The sequence below is a fragment of the Myotis brandtii genome, unplaced genomic scaffold (genome assembly GCF_000412655.1).
Source record: "Myotis brandtii unplaced genomic scaffold, ASM41265v1 scaffold196, whole genome shotgun sequence".
NCBI lineage: Eukaryota > Metazoa > Chordata > Mammalia > Chiroptera > Vespertilionidae > Myotis > Myotis brandtii.
The window spans coordinates 4158572-4168019 of record NW_005357311.1 but is presented as its reverse complement, the minus strand read 5'-3'; the positions used below and the strand labels follow the sequence as shown (position 1 = coordinate 4168019).

The following is a 9448-nucleotide window of genomic DNA, read 5'->3' as shown; positions in this document are numbered from 1 at the left end:
TGTGTGTGTGTGTGTGTGTGTGTGTGTATAATATATATATACACACATATATACTAGAGGCCTGTTGCACGAAAAGATTCATGCAACAGGCCTTCCCTTCCCCTGGCTGCCGGCACCAGTTTTCCTCCGGCACCGTGGACCCAGGCCTTCGCTCCGGCCAGAGGCGCCTCCAAGCCTCTCTCGGCTCTGGCAGCCAGAGCCGCCTTCAGTCTTCGCTCTGCCACTTCGTGCTTGTTGGCGGTTAATTTGCATATCTCGCTGATTAGCCAATGGGAGGCATAGCGAAGGTACAGTCAATTTCAATCTTTGTCTATTATTAGATAGGATGCTTTCAAATTTTTCAGGTAGATACCCAGAAGAGGACTTGCTGTGCCATACGTAACTCTATTCTTAATTTTCTGAGGACCCCCCATACTATTTTCCAAAGTGGCTGTACCAGTTTACATTCCCACCAGCAGTGTATGAGGATTCCTTTTTCTTAAGAGGATTTTTTTTTAACAAAAGATATTTGGGGAGGAGTTCAATGTGTTTAAATCTAACAAGTAGCAGAAATGATGAAAATTGGTTTATTAGGTATAATGGGCATCTGTTTCCTTGTAGCAAAGCCATATGTACAATCATGATAGAGAACTCTCATATTATTCCATGGATTCCAGACTGCCAGAACTCTTGGGGACACTAGAGTCATTTGCAGTGGTAAACAGCAGAGGCTGGATCTTCAGGCTACTTACTCTGTCTGGGCTTACATATATGGTTACATATATGGCAGTTATATTTATTTGGTCTGTGCTGAGCACCTTGAAGGCATCCCCCATAGTGTTTTAAAGATGATAGACGCACATATTTATTAAGTGAATTTAATGGACAATAAAATACGCCAGACTCTTTTTCTGTGGATACCTTTCCCTCACATTAGGAAATATAACTTTTAAAAAACAGAAAATGAAAACTAGAAAAAGGTATCTAACCTTCATGCAAAATACCATTAGTCTGATATAGCTAGACTGAAGTACTGAAAATGAATTTGAAAAGTGGATTTGGAGATCTACCATTCATATTTTCTAGAAGAGCTAGAGATTATGCCAAGCTTGGATCTCCATTAGGGTCTTTGCATTAGCTAATCCTTCTCTTTGGAATGCTCTTCCCTCCAAACCTGATTGGCCTAGATAAGATGACACCTCAGAAAGGTCTTCCTGAACACCCAATCTCATTCATTTTCTATTACATTACTCTCTTCTGTTACTATACATAGCCATCCAGTTATTTTATCTTTATCTTCTATCTTCCCTCATCGCCACTGGACTAGAAATTCCCCGAGGTCAGAGGTCAATTCTCTATGTTTACTAGTGTTTTCTGAGTATTTATATAGTGCCAGGAGCTTTGTAGGTACTTAATAAATATTTTGCCAATTATTTGTTGAATGTCAAAAAATCAAGATCTGGTCTTCCAGGATTATTCCACTATAACTCAGTAATTTTTAATCTTTTGGGTCAAATTCACCTTTCAGAATTGGATTAAAATCATGAGACTCCTCCTTAATACATATTTACATGCAAAGAAATTTGCATCTAACTTGAGAGTCCATGGAACTCAGGCTAGAAAACTTAGCCCTAAACATGAACGTATCCTAAATAATAAAAGGCTAATATGCAGAACGACTGGTCTCTATGACATGCACTGACCACCAGGGGACAGACTCTCAATGCAGGAGCTGCCCCCTGGTGGTTAGTGCACTCCCTCAGGGGGAGCGCCACTCAGCCAGAAGCCAGGCTCACGGCTGGCAAGCACAGCAGCTGTGGCGGGAGCCTCTCTCGCCTCTGTAGCAGTGCTAAAGATGTCCGACTGCCGGCTTAGGCCCACTCCCCAACTACCAGCTTAGGAGAGAGGGCCTAAGTTGGCAGTAGGACATCTTCCAAGGGCTCCCGGACAGTGAGAGGGTGCAGGCCGGGCTGAGGAATGCCCTGAGGGCACGAATTTCTTGCATTGGGCCTCTAGTAAGTAGATAAATAGTACACAACAACAACAACACTGAAATACTGAGCTAAATTATATGGTATCTTGGGAAATTTTGCAACCATCCAAAGGAAAAAAAGGCTACCTATAATTCTGTATATTTTATTTACTAGTATATGCTGGAAATGATTTAGGCTTATAGAAAAAGGCTACTAAAAATATACTGTATAGCAATATAAGATATTTTTCATAAAGTAAGGAAAAATGTGTGTCAAAAAGAAGGCTGAAAACATAAGTTGGGACCAGGAAAGAGATTCATGCTCAAAATTCATGCCACAAAATTCAACACTATTGCTAAAAGATAGTAACAAATTTCTCAGTTTATTAGCAGCCAATGTGAAGGAGAAATAAAATAATTAGTTATGCCTTACAAAGGGTGATATTTTATATATACTTATATGTGAATATATGTACATGTATTTAAAATAGCAAACTGTTCCTTAAAAGAAAGAAACCTGAGTATAGTGATAAGGAATAGGGATTATAGTTCCAATGTTTGTTTTTAACAAGTGCCCTTGTACCCAAGCCTAAAATAACCCATATTAAAATGTTTTAAAATAAATAGCACTTTAGATATTTATAATTGTGATTTTTATGGCTTGCTATAATTTTTGGTTAGCATTAGGCATGCCAAAAGAAAGCCTCATCAAGTCAGTAACAACCTCCTAGATTTCATGGGAGTAAAGAGGGGAATGGACAAGGAAGACAAAGGTTTTTCTCTATTTTTTTTACACCCCCACCAATCCCTGCAACATCCCAGTTTTTCTATTGTTATACACTATTTAAATGAAAGGCCTGATACTTTCATTCTTCCCTTTAAGGGGTATGCACCTAGGACATTGACTAATGCAAGTTATTCTAACTAACCTTAGTTTCCTTAGATAGAAGTCCATCGGGGACTTTTTTGCCTTCTCTCTTTGAGAGAGCAAATATAATAACTAGCTTCTGAGAACATTATGTGGATTTAAGGCATTCTCTGAGGAGCTATAAACGGATCACATTGGCAGCTTTATTTGTCATTCTTAAATGAAGTGTGTTTTCCCGCCTTCGTTAAATCAAAATCAGATGGCATTTCATAGTTCCATGCAGAATGTTTTTAGTCTCATAATTGCAAGAGTACATTTATAACTGATACATTCTAATATACAAACTTTGTGTTTCATTATTGGGGGGGGGTCTGTATTTGTAAGTTAACTGAGGGAAAACAACTTATGCAACATTTTCATTTTATCTATTTGTTGTGATCTTGATATAGTTGCTAGAATTCTGTCACCATGTAGAAACAGAGACAATTATATTTCATGTAATGGCATGGATTTTAGAATCAAGGATACAAAAGAAAATTTAAACAAGCAAAAAAACACAACCAGCAGATATCCACAATCCAGACACTTAAGCACTTTTTAAATCTCTTCTCTCCACTGCCTCCTCAGCATGTATCTAGTCTTAATCTCTCTTCTTCTCCTTGCAATGACTCTTGTTCAGTATATGCAGTGGCAAAAATTGGAAAGAATAGGATTGAAAAAATACTACTTTCATATCTAAGCATATATCGTATATGCTAAAACCAGTTGCTTCAGCCCAGATGAAATTTCCATTTAAAAAATCTCTATCCTTCCCACTCATGTACTACTAATCTCGGTGAGAAAGGACTCCCTCCTATTTTAATTTCTTAAATTCATCAAAAACTCTTAGTGGTCTTGCACTGATCGCAATACTGTGCTTATCTTTAGAATTTTTAAACTGTAGGCTAAGTTTACATTTTTCTCACTGAATTTAAATCTGTTTATTTTCATGTTCATTTCATAGAGTTATGCTTTCAGTAAAGTCATCTTTATGAGTATTCACTATGTGCCAGACTTTGCTAGGATGCAATGAATTGCATCAGGCATTCACTGCTCTCATTTAGCCTAAATGCTGATGGGGAAGACAGACAGTAAAAGAATGACACAAATAAGTATGAAAATGAAATTCTTCTAAATCTTACAAAGGAGAAATACAAGGGTCTAGAAAATGAGATCTAAATAATGTACAGGAGCCACTAACTAGATAAGGAGTATAGGCAGAAGTCATGATGTATTGGAAAGCCACATGTATAGAAAGCAGAAGAGTCCAGGGATAATGTGAGAGACAAGGAAAGCCGGGTGCCCACAGTACCAAGAGCAGGGGTGAACATCTCCAATCTAAAGATGTGATCAGGGGCCATCACCACAAAAGGCTTTTTAGCCATATCAAAGAATATACCTCGATCCTAGGATAGGGTATGTTGTTGATTTTTGTCAATTTTGTATTTCAAAAAAAATTTTTTTTTCTGGCTATAATGAGGAGTATTGGTTGACAAGGGGTAAAAGTTATGTAGACCAATTGAACTGTTTCAGCTGAGATACACTGGTAGCTTTTCCTAGGGGATGAAGGTTGAGATGTTGGTGATTTCCAAAAAGTCAATAGATTCAAGAGATATATAGGAGATAAAGCTGATGAGCCATCTTCTGAGAAAGTGTCAGGGAACAAGTTTACAAATATAAATGCTAAATTCAATGTCAGATATGTTGAGGTTAAGAAGTCTTGACTACATCACAGGTCAGAGCCAGCAGTCATTTGATTATGGGTGTGGAGCTTGTCAGAGAACTCTGTGGTTTGGATAGAAACTTATGACTCATCTTCACATTCATAGGTCTGTCTATGATCGATATGATCCATAGATGAATAAGACTGTCTAAAGAAAGGTTATAAAGTGAGTCCACCCAGACATAGAAGAGTGGAAGTCAACATCTCAGCAATGTGGTAAGACAGAGGTCGGATTGATGTGGTGTGAATTGCAAACAAGAGGTAAGAAAATGAAGACAAGCCTCGGTAATTATTTGCCTTAGTTAGGTTATAGAGAGGAAGAGATTGGGAAGGGGGGGGGGCGCACAGCTGGGAGAGAGATGAGGAAATGAGTAAGTACTTATTCATTCAACAAATATTGAACTATCTTATATGTGCCAGACACTAGGCTAGGCACCAGGAAGTCATTTTCCATCCCTAATCTCTCCTTTCATTCCTTTTGTGTTTCAAATGTGAACAGTCTTGCTATTTCACTTATTTAGGAAAAAATTTCTAGAATGGTGTCCTTAAAATCACCTAATCCTCTGTTATTTATAGAGCATGCACAATATTCAATCATTGAATATTACTCTATGGAAGTCAGAAATTTAAATAAAGCAGGGTTTCCCTACTAGATTATAAACTTTTGAGAGCTCTTGGCATTACTGTATAATGCTATACAAAATAAAGCAAGAGTTCTAGAAATGAGATTTTTATAGTAAGGGTACAACTAAGCATCCTTGGGTATATAGAGGAGGGTACAATGAATTCTTACTCAGGAATTCCAAAAGAGCCCTGAAAGAGGTGGTATTTGAACAGAGTGTTAAAAGATGGACATTTCAGACAGCAGAAAACTATTAACCAAAGTCATGGAGGCAGGAAACAGCTTTTGGAAAGAGTAGAAACAATGAGACAAAATGGTTTCATATTTCTAGAAAGGTTGGTATATGGTGGATGGTGAATTTCTGCTATTACAATGATAAATATATTGATCTCAGATCTTAGAAAGTTCTGCTAAAAAGTTTTAGACTTGATCCTACAATGATTGGAGAGTTGTTAGAATTTTTAATTTAAGTGAAGAAGCATGAAGTTTAGGGAAAAAAAACTGAAATCATCAGGAAAGCTGGGGAAATGATGAAGACTGGAAGCAGGGAGTACATGAGATGGGAAGCCACTGCCTTGGTGGACAGTGACCATTGTCATATCAGAAATAGAGCTTTGTGTGGGCATAGTAGCCATAATCAGTCGGATGTGTGTTGTGGGGAGCTGCAGTGATGGAGAGGGGAGGTGGTAGGCACAGTTGTAGCCCCTATTTATTAGTGAGCAGCAATCAGTGACTTCATTCAGAAACTCCTCCTCTACTGAGAACATGGCTTAAGAAGCCCCTCCTGTGTTGGTTAGGAAGGCACAACAAGGAAAGAGAGTTGGATGATTTGCTAATTGAGAGTTAGTGGGTTTATATCTTGGATTTCCCTAATTCAAGCTTCAGGTTTGTCTTTAGGAGAAATACAAGTTTTATAGCAATAATAACTATGTCCAAGCAAAAGTACTGCTTTGGCCTTCAGTTTTCATAGTAGGTAGTCCTGCTCTTGTTAAGTAGAACAGTCCATTTTATCTCAATTTCTCTGTATCATGTTTGACGTGAAAATTTCTTTTCTATGAATTTCATGTCAGAAAGATAAAATACTTGGTTTCTTTGGGTTGAGTGATATATTTTCCCCTTTCTAATAACTTGAGTTATAGAAGAAATCGTTTCCCTTCTATCGAAATTACCAAGATATTCAAATCCAAATTATAACTTCAATCGGCTCAACTACTGACCAACATTATGTCGCATGTATACTTCCTCCTTTTTTACTCTCAACCCTATTTGCTTATTTTCATTCACATTTCATTTATTTTTCTTTTTGGAAGCCACCTCAAATTCTCAAGCTAAAGAGTCATGGCATAAATAAATACTTTTACTGCAAAGTAAATGTCTTTCCACACATCTCATCTCATCTCATCATCAGGACAGTCCCTTGAATAGATGATAATATTACTCCCACCTGCTGAGGAAACTGACCCTCAGTGACGTTACAGGCTTAAAGTTCACTCAGACAAATACTGAGTGGGACTGGACCCCAGGACTTTCTCTCTAATGGCAGTAGTTGCTCTTCTTGCTCAAACACTTGTGGGCAGCTGATTGATTTGTAAATAGCATATAGCTCTCATTCAGAAAATAATCACTGACATAAGGAACTAGTATTGTTTGAACAGTTTTCTTCTTGATAATGAAACATTCCACACTTGTATCCCCTTCCCAGGTTTTGTAACAATCAAAAAGCCGTGGAAGAAACCTCTTTCAGCAAGTATTCTTGATTAAGTTATGAAAATGGAATTGACGTTTCTTTTCCCTCTTTCTATGGTAAGTAACTACTGGTTTTGGTAACAGAATTTACTTTCTTCTCCATCTAATTTTCTCACAATGTTTACTAAAGAAATGGAAATGCTACTTGTGTGAAGGTGACTTATGAATAATCCAAATTTGTCTTTAAAATGTTTCATTTAAAAAGGGACTATTTCATTTTCCAGTTCAATTGTTTTTTTATAAATTTTAATGTTTCACCTGGTTTAGAATTTGAGTCATTTTGACCTACATATCTGTTTTTATCATTAAAATAACATAATTTACCTACCCACTTTATACACACTTCTAAAATTCTTTAGTGAATAATGTCCTAAAAATTAAACAACCAAGTATTTTACCAGCAAAATGAATTTATTTGAGAATAGCAGCGAATTGCAATTGGGGACAAGCATGCTACAGCAAAAACTAGGCAAGTCCAACTAGCAAAGGAGAGGAACATTACTTTTTAGAGAAAAAGGAGGAATTTGAAGGGGCTGTTTTGAAAGACCACTCAAGGTAAGTGAGAGTTCAGGGTGCTGACAGTCTCTCATTGTGTGAACTGTGGAAAAGGAAGGAAATCTTCCTTCCTCCTGCAGGATTTGTAAAGTACTATGGATTTTCAGGCGTCTCTTCCTGTTGAGGTATCATGACAGTAATTCTTGTTGGGGTCTATAATTGACATGGAGTGGTAGTAAGTGAAGGCTCCCTCTTCTGGCCTCCTGACTCCGTTTTAAATGAGGATTCCCTTCATTAATTTTCACAGTAGCAACTTGTGCAGAAAATGGACATGTGGACTCTTAAAAGTCATGGCCATGTACAAGGATAATTTAGAAATGCCAGATGGCTATGTGGTGGCACTTCTCTTCTCCCAGATGCCCTAATTTGGAGCATCCACCCCTTTGAGCCTAGGAACTGACTGCTTTTAATAGGAAATCTTATCATCATTTTTGGAGTGATTAAAACTGAGACATTCCAAGTAAACAAAATCAACTTTTGAAGAAGGGGCCCTATATTGACTTCTTTCACCGGAGTATTGTACCTAAAGGACTTACAATGGTTTGAGATAGTTCATCTCCTTTGTCTACCCACAAAACATTTATTTTCACTCTTCATTATTTTCCTTTGTATGTTCTAATGCAAATTTAAGAGAAAACTTCTCTATATATGTATAACTGTGAATACTGTAAAATTTCATTTATTCTAACGAATTAGGAAGGTGGGCATATCTGAATTTGTGGAAAGGCTGAATTATAGATAACTTTTAAACAAATGTGGCTTTTATTACTTTAAACTACATACAGTAACTTCAACAAAACACTACAAAGTAGAAAATCCTTAAGGAGACCTGTTATAATAAATCATATGAATATTTTGTTATTAGCATATAGATTAGATGTATGTAGGAGCTTGTAAAGTGCCTGAGGTTCATTGAAAATAGTTTACTCTGCATCTAAAATGTGTATATGAGATTGAAAATAAATGTTTAAAACACCATATATTATCTACCTATAAATAAATGTGTTTGCAAAGCAAAGGTAAACGTCACCCAAGCTCATGAACAAACTATCAAAAGATTTTTAAATTAACTGAAGCCCTAAATTAATGAGATATTACCATGTGTGCATAAATAACTTAAAGGATAAAATTTGCTGATCCTTCTCTCAGATGGGTATTTGTGCTAATGAATCACGATCCTATTTACACTATTAGTCCCCAAAGTAATTGCTTATTTGAAGAAGTTCTGTCTTATGGGTATTCAGTTAATTAAATCCATTTGCATTTTATGTACACATGTTAAATTCTCAAGTCCTAATTTTCATAATCCAGATTCAAATATTTTCATGTAATAATACTTCTCATAAAGGCACTGGTCTTTCATTTTTAAAAGAACTTTCAGAATTGCCATATGCATAAAATGCTTATTAAATCCAATCAATATTTTAGAAGAGTCAACCCATTAAATGTATTTTTTTTGTTGTTTAAATTTTTCTATTTGTAATGGGGATTACTATGCTGAACATACCACCAATTTCTAATTTTCAGTTAGCTTAATTTATTCAACAATTATTTTTGCTTTGATTTTACATGGCAGTCTTTGATTTCCAATAGTGCCTTTAGAATTTCAAGCAACCTTTTCCTAAAGAGTACCTTTTTCAAGGTATGTGCATATTAACTGATTGATCTGACCAACCAAGTTGGGAGATCTCTAAAATAAGGAGCAAAACATGTCTAACACTGAGGAACAGAGTATAATAATTAACAGTTAGGGATGTTATAAAAGGTACCTTTTCTCGTAATTTTCAAATATTTGAGAAGTTGGGAATTAAAGTACATGAGTAATTTTAAAAACCTATATATGCCTTTATGAGATGCAAGCTATGGAAATCTTTCAGTGCTACCCCAGCTTGGAAGCTTGAAAAAGCTACTGAAGCTAGGAGAGTAGAAACAGAGGGACAGATT

General features: G+C 36.4%; 1 protein-coding gene across 6 annotated transcripts in view; it reads left to right on the top strand.

Annotated features, from left to right (window-relative positions):
- RHOBTB1 (Rho-related BTB domain containing 1) overlaps positions 1-9448 on the top strand; it is a 117504-nt gene that overhangs the window by 5535 nt on the left and 102521 nt on the right. For 4 of the 6 annotated variants that reach the window (XM_014538734.1, XM_014538733.1, XM_014538735.1 and 1 more), the window contains 2 exons: positions 4688-4842; positions 6906-7006. The gene's annotated coding sequence lies outside the window, so the exon portion shown is untranslated. The remainder of the gene's footprint in view (positions 1-4687; positions 4843-6905; positions 7007-9448) is intronic. The other 2 variants (XM_014538736.1, XM_014538738.1) reach the window with 1 other exon arrangement.